Raw genomic sequence first — 21892 nt, 5'->3', positions numbered from 1 at the left:
CTTGGGACGACAACCATGACTGCATTAGGCATGGAAAGAGCTTTTTTTTTTTTTCTCCCCAGGCTGGAGTGCAGTAGTGCCATCACAGCTCACTGCAGCCTCAACCTCCTGGGCTGAAGCGACCCTCCTACCTCAGTCTCCGAAGTAGCTAGGACCACAGGCATGTACTACCACACCTGGCTAATTTTCTTTTTTTTGGGGTAGAGACAGGTTTTTGTCATGTTGCTAGGCTGGTCTCAAACTCCTGAGCTCAAACAATCCACCTACCTCAGTCTCCCAAAGTGCTGGGATTACAGGCATGAGCCAACATGCTCAGCCTTGTATACATTTCTTATTCACTTATTTAGTCTTGTGAATTTAGAATAATAAATTTTAAACTTAATGTTTTTGTTTCATTATTGTTTTCTATCTTCGATCAGAGATACTGAAACAAAAAAATGAGTGTAAAAGAGATTTACATAATAAAACTTCCAAGTGATGTTGTTTGTAGCATTTATAATTCTGAAGTTATTAATGCCTAAAGTTCCACTAAGGCTTTTGGGTTACCCTATACAGGGTATGCTAACTTTCATTTAAGAAAAAAGTGGATTCCATATCTTTGCTATTGTGAACAGTGGAAATATGGTATATACACACCATGGAGTACTATGCAGCCATAAAAAGAAGGAGATCGTGTCTTTTGTGGGAACATGGATGGAACTGGAAGCCATTATCTTTAGCAAACTAATGCAGAAGCAGAAAACCAAATACTATATGTTCTCATGTGTAAGTGGGAGCTAAATGATGAGAACACATGGACACAAAGAGGGGAACAACACACACTGGGGCCTACTTGAAGGCAGAGGGTGGAAGGAGGGAAAGGATCAGAAAAAATAACTACTGGGTATTAGGCTTAGTACCTGGGTGATGAAATAATCTATACAACAAACCTCCATATCACGAGTTTACCTACATGACAAACCTGCACATGCATCCCTGAACCTAAAATAACAGTTAAAAAAAGAAAAAGGTGGAAATAGTTGTGTTCATTTCCTGTGGTTTCTGTAACAAACTACTACTAATTTAGTGGTTTAAAATAACACACATTTATTCACTGCTAGTTCTGGAGGTCAGAAGTCTAAGGAACGCTGCCTTCCTGGAGGCTCTAGGAAACAATCCATTTCCTTGCCTCGTTAGCTTCTAGAGACTGCCTGCATTCCTTGGTTCATGGCGCCTTCCTCCATCTTCAAAACCAACAGTATAGCATCTTCCAAGCTCTCTTTTTTTCAGACTCTGACCCTCCTGCCTCCCCCTTAGAAGGTCACTTGTGGTTACTTTGGGCCCACTGGGGTAATCCAGAATAATCTCCAATCTCAAGATCCTCAGTTCAATCATATCTTCAAAGGCCCTATTCCACATAAAGTAACAATAGGTTCTGGGGATTGGCACATGGATATTTTTGGGAGGCCATTATTCTGACAGCCACAGAAGTATATTAATTTTTGTTTATATTTGCATAATGATACACTGGAAGAATGTATTAAAAAGTAGTAAAAGTGGTTACTTATGGGGGCAGAGAGGAATGAGAACAGAATGGAAGTGAGAATTCTTAATGTATATCATTTTATGAGGATTTGATATCTGAATATATGAGTGAATTATCTATTCAAAAATAAAATGAATAATAAGTAGGGCCTGTTTAGTTTCAGGTATCTCTAGCTAGGGACACTTAGATTTTTATAAATTCAGATGTCATGGACATAACACTAAAATGGCTGAATTGATCCTATAGATGTGGAACCACATGAGTTTACTTACATGCAATGAACTATACATTCTACACACAGCAAGTTCTGGAATCTGTCTTCAGTTCCTTTTCACGAAGGAAATGTGAAGTTAGTGTGACTAACCAGTGGCTCCGGTTCACCCTGGGACATCTTAGTATGGTTCAGGCTGCCCAGCTCTTCCTGTGGGCACGGTGTTCCCTGCCTTCAGGATTTTAGGATAAGCTGCAGCCAGGTCGTGGTCTTTGCTGTGCACTCACCTATGCTGAGATGATTTGCATTTTCAGCCTCTGCCTGTCAAATGAACTGCACTGGGCCAGATTTCAGGAACTCTGCGCCCACCCCACTGAGATGGGGGGAGGGAGGATAGGTCCTTGTGTCCTTAAAGCACTTTAGTCCATGAGGCTGCTGCTTGGTGTTTGTGTGTGAGCCAGCTCTGACTCACCAAATCGAGAAGAAAAAACTTCCACCGAGGACAATTTGCCAAGGAAATGTGCTCAGACCCACGCGGCAATGAGTCCAGCAGTTGGGACGGAACCTGAGAGGAGGCAGTTGGGGAAATAAACAGAGCGCCAACTCAACAGTCAGCGCCCCTGTGCTCGCAGCCTGCGATGGGAGAGGTTTCTCTGCCTTCATGGCCGCTTCCTTAACAGATTCATGCTTGGCAGGTGGCTTGTGAGCTCTCACATGCCTGCGGTGGGCGCCCCAGGGACTGCCCTCCTCCCCGCCACCTCCTTTGGCGGGAGCCTGGTTTGTGTTTATTTTTGGTTGTGCCAGAGGGAAACTGCACTTTGAGGAAGAAAAACAATTGCTGGTTGTTTAGGAGGAGCAGTCTAATCCGAGACGGCCTTGTCTTCTGCAGAAAACAAGCGGGGCGCAATTCAACCCAGGCGCAGCCAAGCGGCCGCGGTCCCGCTGAGTCACAGCCCGCTCAGCGCTCAGCGTGACTCAGGGCGACTCAGGGCTGGCCGCCTCCCTGAGGCATCTGTGAGTGATCCCAGCCACAGGAGGCGGCATCTCTTTGTCTACGGCTCCTCCAGGCTCATTTCCTTCCTCTGGAGGTTCAGGTGTCCCTGTGGGGCGTGGCTGGGGGGGTACCAGGCACCTCTGAGTGCAGCTCCTAGAGAGCCCCCACCCGGCAGGGCCCTGGGCCTCACGGCCCGGCTGAGGGGCTAGGCCTGCCTGGCCCCGACTCCGCCACAGGCTGTGCCCTCAGACCTTGCCAGCCTTTTTCCAACACACCCATTAATCTCAAGGTCAAGTCGGGTAAGAGGGCCTGGAGGGAATACAACAATAGAAATGTAAGACAAAGTAGCCAAAGTAAGAAGCCACGTGTGCTCCTTTCTGCCTGCAGCAGAATTTCACAAAGCCCCAGACCCCTGGCAACTTGCAGCTCTGGGGAAAGACGCTTTGAGGACAAAACAGGCTACAGCACACGGCCCCCAACTCTCTTGCCTGAGTCACTATATTCCTTAAAACATAAATGAGACCAGGAGCAGTGGCTCATGCCTGTAATCCCAGCACTTTGGGACTCTGAGGCGGGATGATCACTTGAGCCCAGGAGTTTGAGACCAACGAACCTGGGTGACAAAGTGAGGCCCCTGCTCCAATCTCTATGAAAAATTAGCCAGCCATGGTGGCCCATACCTGTGGTTCCAGCTACTCAGGAGGCTGAGGCAAGAGGATCGCTTGAGCACAGGAGGTTGAGGCTGAAGTGAGATGTGTTTGTGCCGCTGCACTCCAGCCAGGGCAACAGAGCAAAACTGTCTCAAAAAAAAAAAAAAAAAAAAAAAGATAAATGGCTCCAGTCCTTGCCTTTTCCTATACATAAGATCATGTTTGGCTACTTAGTGATTATGCCTATGTAATCTATAACCAAGTGCACTTTATACCCAATGTAACTTCTGAGCAAGTTTGATGAGATTTTGCAGATCCTAAACCTCCACACCTGTATATAAGCAGTGAGCTGAAACACGGTGTAGTCTCATGGAACCTCTCTAGAGGTCTGCTTCTGGGCTGTAGGCCTCAATGAGACTTCTGAATAAAACTAACTTTAATTCTTTAAAAGCTTGATCTTTTTTCCTTCAGTCGACAGAAGTAATTGTAGTGTTTAGCGATCAACTCCTGCAGGCCCAAAGCAATTATGTTAAATTATAATTCTTACCAACCACCCTTCCTTCTCCCCTCCTAAGGAGATGTGATTCTCTGCGGGGTTACACACCCGGCCTCTCTTGGAGGTGGGTGAGAAGGGGTCATTCCAACGAGAAATGTGTATGATAAAGGGAGAGCCAGAGCTGGAGCAGGGTGAGGAAAGTTAAAAGGCAAGCAGCTCTGGTTTAGTGTGAGAAAGGATGAGATGGGAAGGTTTTGAGGTACTGGAGGTACCAAAGGGAAATTTGAGCAGCTATACTGGAGGGTGGGGCTTTGGGGAAAAGTCATATCAAAATGAGAGTTTTAGGAAAGTTTTCCATGTGGTTAGTGGGGCAAATTCCTCTCTTTTTGGGTGGCTCAAAAACACTTCCAATTGCTTGGAATCTGATTTGTGTTATTTATTTATTTTTCTATTTTTTAAAATTTAGAGATGAGATCTCACTATTTTGTACAGGCTGGTCTCAAACTCCTGGGCTCAAGCAATCTTCCTGCCTTGGCCTCCCTAAGTGCTGGGATTACAGACATGAGCCACCCTTCTCAGCCTGTTATTTATTTATCTATTTAGAGATGGGTGTCTTGATCTGTCACCCAGGCTGGAATGCGGTGGCACGATCACAGCTCACTGCGGCCTCGAACTTCTGCCCTTATGTGATCCTCCCACCTTGGCCTCCCAAAGTGCTGGGATTACAGGCATGAGCCACCATGCCCGGTCAAATCTAGCTTATGTTTATATGCACATCTGTAATACACAGACTGGCCAGGGAGGCCATTAGCCCGGTGGAGTGTGTGGTGACCCAGGCTCCCCAGCCCACAGCACTAATGTACTGGGTTGGCGGGAGGTGGGCAATCCCAGAGCACCAAGGTGAGGGACGAGGGCTGTAAGGTGGGGAAGGAGGGAACACAGATAAGAGGTGGTGTGAGAAAAAGCTGGCGACCGTCTCACAAGGACATGAGCCTCTGGAGAGGCTAGATGGAGCCATTGCTCTTGGAATGGCCCAAGAAGCCATGGGAAGCTTGAATGAGCCATTTATCCGTCAGCTTCTCCCATCTCCCAACTCTCACTGGTCCATGTTCCTTCCTTGGGGCATTATCTCCCTCATGTTTCTGAGTGTGTTACTCTGTGTTCCTCTGGGCAGCCCCCCGGGGCAGTCAAAACCCATGGGGGTCTGCTTGACTCCCACCTGGGTGCTGCGGCTGTGGCCACAGCGGACGTAATGGTGGTCATGTTCCTCTGCCGAGGGAGGCTGAGTGTTGGGTGGTGGTGTGACAACTGCACCTGCTCCTGGAATAAGCAGCAGAGGCCCAGACATCAGGTGGGGACAAGCAGATCTCAGAGGCGCACCTGCTAGTATGGTGCAGTACTTTTATGCTAATGGGCAACAGGATATCTTCCTTAGGAAATTGTATTTGTATTTGTTGGGAAATTACTACAATATACTGATTTTTGGTTGTACAAGATATGTTGCTTCCATATGCCAGGAAACTGTCATGATAAATACACATGTCATGCCTACAATGTGAAAAGTCCCCTTAGGTGTAATATCCTTGTGCAGTATTCAACATGTGCAACTGTCCATGGCCTTGAACTGGCCTCATGGGCCCAGTACAAGAGTAGGCTGCCACAGAAAGATCTCTCCACAAAGTTCATTCACATTTCAACAGACAGTTGACTTGTTGAAACTGAACACAAAGCTCTTCAGGTTTGCCCCAGAATTCTGGAAGGTGAATCTCCAAGTGGGAATAGATAATGAATGAATGAATAAAATAGTCCAGTCACAGAGATGCCTTCTCTTTCTCATTCTTCTCTATCACCCAAGAACAAAGTAAAGAATTGTTTCCTAGTGTTCCATGGACACATGAAACTTGACAACAATGCGGCAAAGTGGTAGGCCTTACTTTTCATGTTTTTTTGTTTGTTTGTTTTCTTTTTTTGTTCTTGAGACAGGGTCTCCCTCTGTCACCCAGGCTGGAGTGCAATGGTGCGATCTCAGCTCACTGCAACCTCCATCTTCCAGGTTCAAGTGATTCTCCCCCCTCAGCCTCCCAAGTAGGTGGGATTACAGGTGTCTGCCATCATGCCTGGCTAATTTTTGTATTTTTGTAGAGATGAGGTTTCACCATGTTGGCCAGGCTGGTCTTTAACTCCTGACCTCAGGTGATCCTCCTGTCTCGGCCTCCCAAATTGTTGGGATTACAGGCGTGAGCCACCTTGCCCGGCGTAGGTATTATTTTCCATGGTTTTGGCTTTTTTTTTTTTTTTTTTTTTGAGACAGGGTCTTACTCTGTCATCCAGGGTGGAGTGCAGTAGAGCCATCACGGCGCACTGCAGCCTAGACTGCCTGGACTCAAGTGATCCTCCCACTTCAGCCTCCCAGGTAGCTGGGACTACAGGTGTGCACCACCATGTTGGCTAATTATGTATTTTTTTTGTAGAGACGGGTTTTGCCATGTTTCCCACTCTGGTCTTGAATTTCTCAGTTCAAGCAATCAATTTACTTGCCTCAGCCTCCCAAAGTGCTAAGATTACAGGTGTGAGCCACTGTGCCTGGCCATTTTTCATGATTTTACACATGAGGAAACTGAGGCCCAGAAATGTTAATCTGGCAAGTGTGTGATCATAGCCAAGATCAGAAAAGGCAGGTCTTGTGGTCTGAATTCAAGCAGTGTGAGTTACACTAAATCAACCTTTCTCTTGATAAAACAGCTAAAAGTTCAGTCACTTACCCTGGATCATTCATGTCATCTCTCTCTGTAGTGTCATCTCCCTACTTAAAGGCCATCTTAGCAATCATTATGTCAGATTGCCGAGATTCCCTAGTTTTCACTCATTCATTCATTCCTTCATTCCTTTATTCACTTCATATGTACTGTGGTTTGGATACGGTTTGTTTGGCCCCACCAAATCTCATGTTGAAATTTAATCCCCAGTGGAGGTGGGGCCTGGTGGGAGGTGTTTGGATTGTGGGGGAGGATCCTTCATGGATGGGTTGGTGCCTGTCTTGTGGGAGCGAGCGAGCTCTCACTCTTAGTGCCCAAGATAATTGGTTGTTGAAAAGAGCCTGGCACCTTCTCCTCTCTCTCTGTCTGTGTCTCTTTCTCTCGCTTCTTCTCTCACCATGTCGTCTGCACATGCCAGCTTGCCTTTGCCTTCCACCATGTGTGGAAGCAGCCTGAAGCCTCACCAGAAGCAGATGCTGGCACTGTGTTTTCTGTACAGCCTGCAGGACTATGAGACAAATAAACCTCTTTTCTTTATGAATTACCCAGCTTCAGGTATTTTTTTAAATACCAACACAAATGGACTAAGACAAGTATTTACTGAATTTCTACTACTATGTGCCAGACTCTGTTCTCTAGATAAGTAAATAAATATGATTTTCATTGCTTTTATGACAGAAATAACATGGAAATCATGTAGGCAATTCTTCTTAGCCAATGAGAGAAAGAATAGACTCATAAGATTAAGTGGAAGAACTTCATCGGTGGTCCTGTTTCCATCAGTTTTCTAGGTTGGAGAGAGGGAGAAGACATGAATTTCCTGGAAATGTTATGGAGACAGAGGCAATAGACAGAGACAGGACAGGAAGCTTAATGAGGGTCTAAAAAAAAAAACAGGACAGGCCAGGTGTGGTGGCTCATGCCTGTAATCCCAGCACTTTGGAAGGCCGAGGCGGGTGGATCATGAGGTCAGGAGTTTGAGACCAGCTTGACCAACATGGCGAAACCCCGTCTCTACTAAAAATACAAAAATTAGCTGGACTTAGTGGTGTGTGCCTGTAATCCCAGCTACTCAGGAGGCTGAGGCAGAATTGCTTGAACCTAGGAGGTGGAGGTTGCAGTGAGCCGAGATTGTGCCACTGCACTCCAGCCTGGGCAGCAGAGTGAGAATCTGTCTCAAAAACAAAACAAACAAACAAAACAAACAAAAAAACCAACCTAGGACAGAATGGCACAGCATGTACAAAAAGGAACTGACATGCCAACTGTCAATCTAGTCTTTCCCCTGGATCAATAATTGGTGCTTTTTCATCCCTGTCCCACCCCCTGACTGCCATCTCCTATAATCTGTGAACCTGGTCCTGTCCCACCTCTGCTTTGATCCCTTCTGTCTGCTATAGCCTTCAGGAAAAGCCTGGACAAAATCCAGACTCCCTAGAATGGTACACAGGTCTTTTATAATCTGACCATTCTGTACTTCTCCATCGCATCTCTTGCTCCCCCATCATGGCCTTCTTCATTCCCTCCATCTGGCATATGTCATTTCTCCCAACATGCAATGTTTCTTGCCCCTGTGACACCCTCTGGAAGCTCCAACACCCACTCCCACCACAGCCCTGCCTTCCCAGCTGCATGTGTGTGTTTATGCGTTTATCACACTTGATGGGGAGTTCCTCACAGGTAGCTGACTCTCCTCGGGTCCCCGTAGCACAGTGGTTTTCAATCTGTGCTCCCGGGAGCTGAGGGAGGGGCTTTCTCTCCCACTATCCTCCCCGCCGCCATCTCTCTCACTTCACTTCAATGGGCTCCACCTTTATCATTGGTATATTGAAATTCAGTGTAGTATTTCATTTTTTAAAAAGAGTCTCCTGATTCAAAAATATAAATTTAAAAATCATTTGGCCCCTAGCAGGCACTCAATAAACATCTGTCACTTATGAGGTTGGCTTAGGTTAGTGTGGACAGAACACGGGGGCAGCCTTGGGTGGTTTGTGGAGGGCGCATCTACCGGAGGTGAGGCAAGGTTGTCCACTTTCCTTTAATGCAAACCATGTGGAGCTCACAACGAGCGCAGAGAAATTTTACTTCTGGGGACTCTTCTTTTTTAAACGTGTTGTGACTTTCTTTCTTTAATAAATATCCTTTGGCTCAAAGTTGAGGACAGAGATCAGGAGGCAACTCTTCAGCACCAATAGAGAAAGAGTGGACATAAAAATACCGTGATGGAGGAATCTCAATGTGTTCCCAGGAGTTCTGGAAGTACATGGTAGCCCCCCTCCCTCCCTCCCCACCGAATGAGGTGTTTTTGGAATCAGTTAGGTGAGCATTAGCTCTCAGGTTGGGAGTATCTGTTCAATTCTTGGATCTGTAATTATTCCTGGGTCCAGAAGATAAAAGATACAAAGTAGCCAAAATAAAATAGACTCTTAATGGATCCATGACTGTTAATAGCCAGGGTGACTCTGTGATTTTTCCATGCCAGAGACCTGTTCCATCAAGCCCATGTTAAACGCAGGAAGAAAGACAGTATTAACTTCAAAATCCTGGGACACTAAACTACCTCTATTTATAAGTTGAAAAAATTTATTTATCTCTCTTTCTTATGTCAAAAAGAACTTAAGGTGGCTTACTGAGATCCAAGAGTGTAGTGAGGAGGAATACAATTGAAGTGGAAGAGAAAAGGAAAGGAAAAACAAGAATGAAGATATTAAATGAAGCTTGCAGTTAATTTTAAAATGTGCACAGATAGGCCATAATGCTGATGCTTCATTTTTCTTTTTCTGCTAGACGAGAGAAACCTGATAAATTTGCACAGGGACAGATGCTCAGGGGAAAGGAAAGAGCTCTGCCTTGCACTTGTAGAGAAAGGAAACGAGGCAGCAGAGGCAAGACCAATGGAGAGGATGGCAGCAAGACAGAAAGGGGCAGAAGGCGACAGAACATGCACGCTGGGGACATGGAAATTTCTAGAAAGAAGGTGACAGCAGGCATGATTTCGGCCAATCCTAGTTGGTCTGCTGTGGTAATGGGATGACTTATTGGATATGAAAGATCGGAGGAAAAGACACCAAAATGGCCTTGTCTGACCTAAATACCACCCTATATTTTTATTTTACTCTATGGTTTATAGAATGTTTCACACATATTCTTATTACAGACTTGATTTTTCACATTTAAGTAGCCAACACTACAAAATATTGTCAAGCCTATTCTTTTTTTTTTTTTTTTTGACTGGGCAGCCTTATTGTAGGCATGTATATTATTTGTAATACGGTTCATGAATTATTGAAGGGTGGGGGGTGCAGTGTGGTCTCTTAGAAAAGGCATTGTTTTGGAGTCTGAAGAACCTGGATTTAAAATTTAGCTCTTCAACTTGATAGATGAGTATGAGTGACTTTAATTTATCTAGAAAATGAAGATGTAACCCACATATCTCTTGTTCAGGATATGCTTCATAAATGCTAGCTATTACTGAAAATAGGTTATAATATCCCCATTATTTCCTTTTTTTTTTTTTTAGACGGAGTTTCACTCTTGTTGCCCGACAGAGTTTCACTCTTGTTGGAGTGCAATGGCGTGATCTCGGCAAATTCCGCCTCCCAGGTTCAAGCGATTCTCCTGCCTCGCCTCCTGACTAGCTGGGATTACAGGCGTGCACTATCACACCAGCTAATTTTTTGTACTTTCTTAATAGAGACGGGGTTTTGCCTTGTTGGCCAGGCTGGTCTTGAACTCCTGACCTTAGGTGATCTGCCCGCTTTGGTCTCTCAAAGTGCTGGGATTACAGGCATGAGCCACCGCGCCCCGCCCCCCATTACTTCTTTTTAGGACCCAAGGTTGGGGACCATTAGTCTATGTGCAGTCATGCCTTGTTATCTGTGGGGGACTGGTTCCAGGAACTGTTGGTATAATGCCTACGTGACATAGCTGAATTTCTCCTTTGCTCTAACTCTGCTTATCTTTAAGAAACAGGACACCTGCGATAAAAAGTTCCCTTTGTAACCAGACCAGACCGGTTACAAAGCTTACCCCAGGTATCCGACCAGATGACTTCCAAAAGACCTCGGGCTTCATTATAATCTAATTTCCATGCTAAATGACACTTCCACCAGTGTCATGACGGTTGCCAGTCCCCATGACAGTGACCAGAAGGAGCCATAAAAGGACAAAAAGAAGGCAGCCCCTCGTTCCAAGAAGTGTACCACCCACTTCCAGAAAAGACATGGATATTCCTCCTCTTGCTTTTAATGTCCAGCCATCATTAAGGAAACCCTATACTGTAACCCCCTCACCCCTCACTAATTGAGAAGTTGATTTGTGAGCCAAGCTCCCACTTCTCAATTCCATAGCCATCGAATAAAGCCTGCACCACTTGACACTCACTTTCGGTGTTGTGTATTGGTTTCACTGAACCAAACAGGGAAATACCCCATTTTTGTGGGGGACAAGCTCTGTTGGTAACAGAACCCCCACCGTGAATATCAAAATCTGAGAATCTGAGGATGCTCAAGTCCCTGATATTAAGTAGTATAGCATTTACATGGAGCCTATGCACACCCTCCATCACTTTAAATTATCTCTGGATGACTTATAATACCTAGCATAATGTAAAGGCTTTGCAGAGAGTTGTTGTACTTTATTGTTTAGGGAATAATGACGAGGACAGAAAGTCTGTATGTGTTCAGTGCAGACACAACCAACAAGTTTTTTTTTTTTTTAAATACTTTCGGTCTGTGGTTGGTGGAATCCACAAATGGGGACCCCACAGGCATGGAGGGCTGACTGTATTTCCTCCTGTACAAACAAGCTACCTCTAGCTGGTGAAGAGGAAATTATTCACTCATAGTGGTGTGGTCTAATTTAGTTCTCAAGTTTTTTGACCGTGACCTAGAATAGGAAATGCATTTACGTTGCTACCCTGTACACACATACCTACCTATAACTGAAAAGAAAAAGTCCTGAAACAGAGATTTTTTTCCATTCTTTTTGTTTGTTTGTTGTTTTTTTATTATACTTTAAGTTCTAGGGTACAAGTGCACAATGTGCAGGTTTGTTGCATATGTATACATGTGCCATGCTGGTGTGCTGCACCTGTTAACTCGTCATTTACATTAGGTATTTCTCCTAATGCTATCCCTCCCCCCCCTCCCCCCACATCATGACAGGCCCCGGTGTGTGATGTTCCCCACCCTGTGTCCAAGTTTTCTCATTGTTCAATTCCCACCTATGAGTGAGAACATGGCGGTGTTTGGTTTTCTGTTCTTGCCATAGTTTGGCCAGAATGATGGTTTCCAGCTTCTTCCATGTCCCTACAAAGGACATGAGCTCATTGTTTTTTATGGCTGCATAGTATTCCATGGTGTATATGTGCCACATTTTCTTAATCCAGTCTATCATTGATGGACATTTGGGTTGGTTCCAAGTCTTTGCTATCGTGAATAGTGCCACAATAAACATACACGTGCATATGTCTTTATAGCAGCATGATTTATAATCCTTTGGGCGTATACCCAGTAATGGGATGGCTGGGCCAAATGGTATTTCTAGTTCTAGATCCTTGAGGAATCTCCACACTGTCTTCGACAATGGTTGAACTAGTTTACAGTCCCACCAACAGTGTAAAAGTGTTCCTGGCCGGGTGTGGTGGCTCACGCCTGTAATCCCAGCACTTTGGGAGGCAAAGGCAGGTGGATCAAGAGGTCAGGAGATCGAGACCGTCCTGGCTAACACAGTGAAACCCGATCTCTACTAAAAATGCAAAAAAATTAGCCAGGTGTGGTTGCAGGCGCCCGTAGTCCCAGCTACTCAGGAGGCTGAGGCAGGAGAATGGCCTGAACCTGGGGGGGCGGAACTTGCAGTGAGCCGGGATCACGCCACTGCACTCCAGCCTGGGTGACAGAGCGAGACTCCATCTCAAAAAAAAAAAGAAAAAATAAAGCGTTCCTATTTCTCCACATCCTCTCCATCATCTGTTGTTTCCTGACTTTTCAATGATCGCCATTCTAACAGGTGTGAGATGGTATCTCATTGTGGTTTTGATTTGCATTTCTCTGATGGCAAGTGATGATGAGGATTTTTTCATGTGTCTGTTGGCTGCATAAATGTCTTCTTTTGAGAAGTGTCTATTCATATCCTTTGCCCACTTTTTGATGGGGTTGTTTGATTTTTTCTTGTAAATTTGTTTAAGTTCTTTGTAGATTCTGGATATCAGCCCTTTGTCAGATGGGTAGATCATAAAAATTTTCTCCCATTCTGTAGGAGGCCATCCTGGCCTCAAGCAATCCTCCTGCCTCAGCCTCCCAAAGCTCTAGGATTATAGGTGTGTGCCTGGATGGATCTGGTTTATTGTGGGTTTTAAGAGATAGAGGACAACACTACTCCCATAACAAGCTGGCCCAGACAGGCTTGCTGAGGTGGGACCCATACCCAGGACACAGCCCCCTAGGTGTAGCATGCAGGCCAGTCCCTGAGGTACTGCCCCCACATGGGGTCTGCAGTGCAGCAGGTCCCTCCTTTCCTGGGATTCACTCCTTACTCCCTTCCAGAAATAGGAGAATTTTCTTCTAAGCTACTCGTATTTGCCAAGCAAGTGTGAGAGCATCTCCCTTATCCAGGGCTCCGACTCACTGCTTCTTATCTCTGTCCTGCAGCCCTGGAAGCCCCAGGTCTCCTGGGATCCAATCCTTATATGCCTTAAATGCCCATGGCCAGGGAATAGATGGTTCATGGGCCCATTGTTCCACCTGAATGTGCCATGGAAAGCACAGTCAGCACCCCTGGCTGCTCTCCATAATCAGAGTGGAGAAAAAGGGATCACTGGCGGGTACGGTGGCTCATGCCCGTAATCCCAGCACTTTGGGAGGCTGAGGCAGGCAGATCACTTGAGGTCAGGAGTTCCAGACAAGCCTGGGCAACATGGTGAAACCTTGTCTCTATTAAGAAAAATTACAAAAATTAGCCGGGCATAGTGGTGCGTGCCTGTAATCCCAGCTACTCTGGAGACTGAGGCAGGAGAATTGCTTGAATCCAGGAGGTGGAGATTGCAGTGAGCCAAGATGGTGCCACTGCAGTCCAGCCTGGGTGACAGAGTGAGACTCTGTCTCAAAAAAAAAAGGGATCACTGAATGGAGTCACATTCGACCTCACTGCAGAGAACATGCAAATTTTCCTCCATCCATGTGGAATTAACTATGTTTAGTTTTGATCTCATGTGCTTGAGAAAAAGCAAAAAAGCAATGCTGCTTTCTAAGGTGTGAGCTTAAGGAGTAAATAGATGTAGTGATTTTCCCCCCATCTCTGTATTTATATTTTTAAGGGAGTTGATAATGAAAAAATTTTCATTCAACCCTTTCCTCTGTTCTCCAGATCTCTCTTGCCCACTGCTTATACCTGACTAAGAGGCCCATTCTGGAGGTGTGCATGGGAGCATGATGGCAGTACCACCTCCCCCAGAATCCACAAGGGGTTTTGGGATGCATGGACCAATATACAAAATATGTACTCGTGAGAATTGGGAGCTTACTGATTGGCCGCCAGTTTGCCCTAGGCCTAAGCTACAAATAACGTAAAATCAAGATAGACTTGGATGGTGAAAATGGTGACAGTGAAGTGTTTAGCTTTCTATGCCTTCTGTGCTTTATGTTTATAGTTTATAAAGTGGGAATTTCCTGCCCTAATTCTTTTTTTCTTTCTTTCTTTCGGTTTTTTTTTTTTTTTTTTGAGAAATCATCTTGCTTTGTCGCCCAGGCTGGAGTGCAGTGGCGCAAGCTCAGCTCACTGCAACCTCTGCCTCTTGGGTTCAAGTGATTCTCCTGCCTCAGCCTCCGGAGTAGCTGGAATTACAGGCATGTGCCACCACGCCTAATTTTTGTATTTTTAATAGAGATGGGGTCTTGCCATGTTGGCCAGGCTGGTCTTGACCTCCTGACCTCAAGTGATCCACCCACCTTGGCCCAGAGTGCTGGGATTATAGGCACAAGCTTTTCTTTTCTTTATATGAATTCTATTATTGCAATCATTTATGCCTTTATCTAAATTAATACACCTGGAAAATTCTACTAAAGTTATGTTCTTTTATGCTTTTATAATGATGCCCTGTGTATATCTTTATTGATGTAATTACAATACAGTTGTGTTAAATCTATCAATCAATGAGCGGGTATGTGCCAACTTAATTTTATAATCAAATTGCTTAAAACCAATAATAATAACAATAAATCTTATAAGCAGATAGAGGTAAAAGACATATTACATACACAGTAACAAAGACAAGAATGACAGCCAACTAGTTTTTCATCAGTAAAAACTGCAAGCCAGAGTTGGAGCACCATCTAGCTGGATTTTGTAAATGGAATTTGAGAGTCTCTGTATTTTAGTAGACAGATATAATCCATTTACATTTATATTGCTTACTGATATGTTGAATTTTTTTGCTATCATCTTATTCTGGGTTTCTCATTTACCATGTTTCCCCGCAACTCCTCCCTGACTTTCATTGACTTGATTGGGTTTTTCATTATTTTCCTTTACCTACCTGTATTAGTCTGTTCTCATGCTGCTAATAAAGACATACCTGAGTCTGGGTTATTTATAAAGGAAAGAGGTTTAATGGACTCACAGTTCCACATGGCTTCTGGAGGGCCTCACAATCATGGCAGAAGACCAAGATAGAGTAAAGGGATGTTTTACATGGTGGCAGGCAAAGAGAGCTTGTGCAGGGGAACTCCCCTTTATAAAACCATCAGATCTCATGAGACTTATGAGATCAGCATGAGAACAGCACTGGAAAGACCGGCAACCATGACCCAGTTACCTCCCACTGGGTCCTTCCCATGACACAGGAATTATGGGAACTACAATTCAAGATGAGATTTGGGTAAGGACACAGGTAAACCATATCACTGCCCCCATTATCAAATTAACAAATTATCTATTTGATGTTCTCAATTTTTAACACAGATATTTACTTAGATTTTAAGGTCACTTAATATTTCCGTCCTTCACCTTAACAATAGAAAGACCTTAGAATTCTTCAAAATCAACCTTCTATCTCCTGTGTTCTCATTTTCTGGTACTTTAATTCTTGTTTTTACCCCTGACCCTCACCTCATTTTTCAGTACTATTATTATTTACAGCAAATGCTCATTTAGATTTACCAGCATATTTACCACATGCTTCTTGCATACCACTCAAATTAATTCTTCCTATAGTACATTTTAAATCAATTGTTTCAGGGAAGTCGGAATAGTAAACTTGCTTGTCTGAAAACATTTTTATTTTGCTTTTACTCTTGAATGAGAGTGTAATTGGTTCTAGAATTCTAGAGAGACAGTTATTGTTTTTCTCAGAGCTTTGAAATATTATTTCATTGTCATTTGGTTTCTGTTGTTGAAAAGTCTTTTCTAGTATAATTGCCATTCTTTGACAAATAACCTGGTAGTTTTTGAGACTTTTTTTCTTTGTTTTTGTTGATTTGCTCTTTCATTACAATGTGTTTAAATGTGATTTTGTTTTTATTTTTCTTGCTCAGGTCCTGATAGGTTTCTTTAATCTGAAGACAATTTCCTTCTCCCATTCCGGAAAATTTTCAGCCTTTACATTTTTCTCCCTCATGCTCTCTCTCTTTTTTTTTTTTTCCCCTCAACCTCCTGGACTCAAGTGATCCTCCTACCTCAGCCACTCTAGTAGCTGGTTCTACAAGCACATGTCACCATGCCTGGCTAATTAAAAAAAAAATTTTAGTAAAGGTAAAGTCTTGCTGTGTTGTCTAGACTGTTCTCAAACTCCTGGTCTCAAACAGTCCTCCTGCCTTGGCCTTCAAAGTGTGGGATTACAGGCATGAGACACTGCACCCAGCCAAGCCTGTACATTTTAAACCCTTCCTTCCCCCTTCTAGGTTTTTCCGGTGTTTCCTTTTGTAATTGTTAATATGCATATTTTGGTATTTCTCGTTCTATCTTTCATGTCTCTTTGCCTTTCTTTGGTATTTTCATCTAGATACTACAGACTCTTTTTTAGATTTATATTTCAATTCACTAACTTTCTATTCAGCTGGGTCTAGTATACTGTTTTCCCATTCGTTGCATTTTTAATTTCAGTAACTGTATCTTTTATTTTCACAATTTATATTTAATTTTCTTTAAAAAAATATTCCTTTCTCATATTACTCTGTACTTATAATTTCTATACCTTCTTTCATGTCTAGATATTTAAAAAAACATTTTATGTTTCAGCTTATTCTATTACCTATAGTTTTGGGGAGTGCAAATTCCCCTGTTTGTTATTCCTTGTGACTTTCCTTTCTTTGTGAAGTCTAGAAATTTTTCTCGTGAATTTACCTTCAGTGAGGGTACCTAGGCTGCCACGTATTCTAGGATGTCTTAGTTTGCTAGCACTGTTATAACAAAATGCCATGGAATGGGTGGCTTAAGCAAATGACATTTCTTTTCCTTTTTTTGGAAGAGCCTCACTTTTCACCCAGGCTGAGTGCAGTGGCATGATCATAGCTCACTGCAACCTCGAACTCCAGGGCTCAAGTGATCCTCCCACCTCAGCCGACCCAGTAGCTGAAACTACAGGCACACACCACCACACCTGGCTAATTCTTTGTATTTTTAGTAGAGACGGGGTTTCGCCGTGTTGTCCAGGCTGGTCTGGAACTCCTGAGCTCAAGTGATCTGCCTGCTTTGTCCTCCCAAAGTGCTGTGATTACAGGTGTAATTATAATTAATAAAAGATGTTTATTTTCTCACAGTTACGGAGGCTTGGAAGCCCAAGATCAAGGTGCTTGGTTGCTTTCTCCTGAGGCCTCTGTCCTCGGCTTGCAGAGGGCTGCCTTTTTGCCATGTGTTTACATGGCTTTTCTTCTGTGTGTGTACATCCCTGGCATTTCTTCCCTTATAAGGACACCTGTCATTATGATCTCATTTAACCTGAATTACCTTCATAAAAGCCCTGCCTCTAAATACAGTCATCTTGGGGGTTAAGGCTTCAACATATGAATTTTGAGGGGACAAAAATCAGTTCATAACAGGGGTAAAGAAGTATCTCTATAGGACAGTTTTGCATGTGCCTCTGCTGTGTTTCTAGTGGTTTCACCCATTCCAGAAGAATTTTTATATTAATTTCTGAGCTTGAGGGTTTTCTCACCACACCCAACTTGTAAATTCAGATCTCACATCTCCAGTTTGATTTATGGTGGGTGGCTCTTTTTTCCAGGGACCTGGGTAGACAGCAATCTTCTCGCTCTTCCTCAGGCAAGTGGGAAGAGTTTTTCAACTCATAGGTTCATGAAAGGAATGGAATTTGAGACTCGACGTTATGCAAGAGCCTCCCTTCCCGTGGCCCTTCCTGTCTCAGTCCACGTGTTAAAACTCCAACTCCCAGCCAATAAGACCTTCATCTGGGGATGGTCCCCTGTGGGTCCCCCGATGGTCCTCATGCTGCTGCAGCTTTTAATTGCCTCTCTGGCGTTGCTCTCCTTTTTATTTTGGATCCGTTTCCTAAAACTTGTAAGCTGGGCTCTGCATTTAAATCTATTTTTAAGGGGTTCTATTTTATCTTGAATGTTTATGTGTTTAGAGAAAGATGGTGTGAGAGGGCAATAAATCTCTTCCATGTCTATATAATTCACTATATTGACCAAAATTCATGCCGGAAAGCTTGTCTGTCTTCAGGGGTCCCAGGCAGTGGCGGGCAGCAGTCTTTCAGTGTCAAAGCTCTTGTCCTCTATGGCACATCCCACTATTTTCCTGCTTCCCCAGAGACATCTTTAAATCTTAGTTTATAGGGCAGAAATTATTGCTGGATGCACAGTTAGGTTCTTCATGGCTATAATGTTACATATTATCCCCTTGTCCTCCTTGGAGGATTTATCGCGTTCTTTTCTGCTCTTGCCTTCCCTGGATAAATGTTTCTTTTCTTTTTTTTTTTTTTTTTTACATCAATTATCTTAAAATGACAAACTCAACAAAAATAACTGGCACTAGGGGAAAATATTTTGTTTTCTCTATGGCCGTTAAAATGTGGCTGGTCATGTTCCTGGGAAAAAAAGCATGAAAAAGACACCAAAACCTGGGTGTCCTGCCTGAGATGTTTTTGTAGGTCAAAGAGTCCTGAAATCCTTAGGTTAAGCATAGCTCCAATGGGCACGGCAACAGTCACTTCTAGCAAGACTCCTCAAGCTCACATTTGCTTTCTTTTCCAGTAGATTCTCAGGGACGCCTCCCGGGAGCTCTATGCTGACAGCACCAATGAGCTGATCGTGATGGAAAAGCAGCCCCCAATGGGGTTCGCATAATAGAGACTTCACAATGGATGAAGTGATAACAATAATTACAAAATGGGGGAAAATGCAAAGAGCTAATGGATTTTTGAGATCTATTTTTTTTTTTTTTTTTCTTGAGACGGAGATTCGCTCTTGTTGCCCAGGCTGGAGTGCAATGGCGCGATCTTGGCTCACGACAACCTACCCCTCCCGGGTTCAAGCGATTCTCCTGCCTCAGCCTCCCAAGTAGTTGGGACTTATAGGCATGCACCACCATGCCCGGCTAATTTTATATTTTTAGTAAAGATGAGGTTTCGCCATGTTGGCCAGGCTACTCTCAAACTCCTGACCTCAAGTGATCCACCTGCCTCGGCTTCCCAAAGTGCTGGGATTACAGGCATGAGTCACTGCATCTGGCCTATTTTCAACAATACAGGTAGAATTGTTTTTAGAAATTTGATTCTATGCAATTTAAAGGTCTCCTGCTGATTTCAACATTTGGGGTTTCCTGTAGTTGTTCTGTCTAATCAATTCCTTCTGAAGAAAAAAAATAAAAGATGACTTTTCCCCCTCTGCAAATTACTTAATCTGGAAAGGTTTTCCTTAGAAGCTAAGAAATGTTCTATTACTTAATTACTTACCATGACAAACATCCTTTCCTTCAAATGGAAATCTATTGGACAATAACTGCTTTAAAGGCATCCTAATCGTAGCTAAAATTGACAAAAATGCTGCAGATGAACTTAAATATGAACATAGACTGTGCTTTGATGACATTCTGGATGCTTAAGTTTTATTCTTAGGTCAGCTGTTTGCACAAAAGAACTGGAGAGAGTGACTGTTCCCCATTGTCCTGAATCTCTAAATCGACCTGTGCTGTTCCACCACCCTGCACAGAATGACGATAAGGTTAATGAGTGCTTTTGATGACAAGGATAGATGGCAAAAGTCCTAGCTCCATCTCAGATCTCCTGTGTTACCTTACTTACCCTCTCCAAGTTTATTTGCTTGTCTGTAAAGAGTCTGACAAAAAAATATGAGGCAACCACATTCCAATCCAAAGAGCTAATGGTAGAAAAAAAAATCTGCACCAAACAAGATTAAAGAGGCAGAATTCACTAGGGGCTGAAAGCACCCAAAGTTAACAGACGCAGAGGAGCCATCACAGTGGATTAGTGGCTGTGAGGTTTAGGGGGCTAGGCGCTAATCCGGGATTCTAGAAACTAGGGCTGCAACTAAAAGATAATACATGTTTTGCCCTATGCTAGTTAAAATGCTTTTAAGCAGCACAAATATAGAGGCATCTGCAAAATGAGGGCATCCAACCATCTGTTACCATTCCTGATCACCTGAACACAACCTTCCTCTCAGCTCCCTTGAAGCTAAGGCAGTCCTACAGCCTGCAAAAAGAGGAGAGGCTGGGGGAAAGAAGAGAGCAAAGAAGAGATGGTTTCTAGAGTGGTCTGGATACATTTGTGCACATACAATAAATATTTTTGGCAACTTCTGTATGAGACAAATTAATACTGTGCTTCATTTTCCTGGAAGAGGGAGAACAAATACGGTATTGGTCTGGATATACTTTATCTACCTTTACCCAAATGTCACTTACTCCTTTACTGATCTACTCATCTCTCCATTCAATCAATATTTATTGAACAGCTATTATATGTCATGTTCCATTCTAGGTGCTGGGGAGGCAGATACAGATGTAAAAGATACTCAAATAAAATGCTGTGAAGAAAAAAAAAACAAGATAAAGGGGATAGTAAGTGACAGGGGAGATATTGCAGGGTAAGGAAGTGATTTTATTTGAAGAAACATAATATAGATAATGGATTTGCATAATAGCTGATAGGGAAAGACTTTGTGTTTTTAAATAACACTCAACTTTTTGTGTTTTTATTCCAATAATCATTCTATAAAAGAACCAGTTTCCCCAAGAAAAACCATAAGAAATTATTTTCAAGAGTAATACATTTATGTGTAGAGATATGTAGACATTATATCAATTACAAATTGAGCAATTAATTTCTGGGATGTCACAGGTTAAGTATTCTAGAAAAAGATGCTAGGTTGAAATTTGATGGGCACCATGTTTGTTAGAGATCAACACCTACGGAAAGGAGATGAAGGAAGCAGGGTTTCTCTAGGGGAGTGGTCGAATTACAATGCAGCTCAGCAATGCTACCCTGTGGAGATCTCAGGAGTGTCAGTGGTTTGACAGAGCAGGACCATGGTGGGCTGAAATGGCTGGACCTTTACACCCTACAATAATTGGTCAGTGGATATGGGTCACAGGAAGAGCATACTCTTGGGCAAGGCAGCTCTCTGCAACTGAGGCAAGAGACAGCTGGCACAAATCTTCCTTGAAAGGATTGTAGGCAGTACATCTTCATGTCCCCCACATAAGGATGTCTATGTGGCAAGCTAGGAGAAATACTTGCAACATAGTAACAGGCAGATATAAGATGCTTAAAAGCCAAATAGACCTTAGGAATCAACGAATGAAAAAAATTAACACTACAATTTAACATATATATATATACACACACACACACAGCATTTGATCAAGAGAGTCACAAAGCAGATAATAAAGATATGAAAAATGTTCAACCTCATTGAACTTTAAAACTATATAAATCAGAGTAATAAAATAAGATACCATTTTCTATCAGGAAGAATAAAGAATATCAGAAAGAATAAAGAAAAAATGTAGCACTTAACAAGAGGAAGGACTGAGAACATGAGCACTCTTATGCAACTATTCGTGGGAGTGTAAATTGGCATAACATTTCAGGAAGGCAATTTTGCAATCTGTATGAAAAGCCTTAAACTACACATGCCTGATAAGCCAGCGTATTAGTTATCTATTACTGTGTAACAAATTAACCAAAGCTTAATTGCTTAAAACATAAGCATGTATTATTTCACGGTTTCTGTGGAATTTGAGACTAGCTCAGCTGGGTTGTCCTAGCTGAGGGTTTCTCATGA

The 21892-nt window shown here is 43.2% G+C and overlaps 1 long non-coding RNA gene across 1 annotated transcript; it reads left to right on the top strand.

The window, feature by feature from the left end:
• The first annotated feature begins 17383 nt into the window (after window positions 1-17383).
• On the top strand, window positions 17384-21066 carry LOC134733422 (uncharacterized). Its single transcript, XR_010116857.1, has 2 exons — window positions 17384-19334; window positions 20587-21066. It is a non-coding gene; the product is annotated as an uncharacterized lncRNA (long non-coding RNA).
• The last annotated feature ends 826 nt before the right edge of the window (window positions 21067-21892 follow it).

This window comes from Symphalangus syndactylus, chromosome 1 (genome assembly GCF_028878055.3).
Source record: "Symphalangus syndactylus isolate Jambi chromosome 1, NHGRI_mSymSyn1-v2.1_pri, whole genome shotgun sequence".
NCBI lineage: Eukaryota > Metazoa > Chordata > Mammalia > Primates > Hylobatidae > Symphalangus > Symphalangus syndactylus.
The sequence above is the reverse complement of the archived record's forward strand: the minus strand, read 5'-3'. Positions and strand labels throughout refer to the sequence as shown.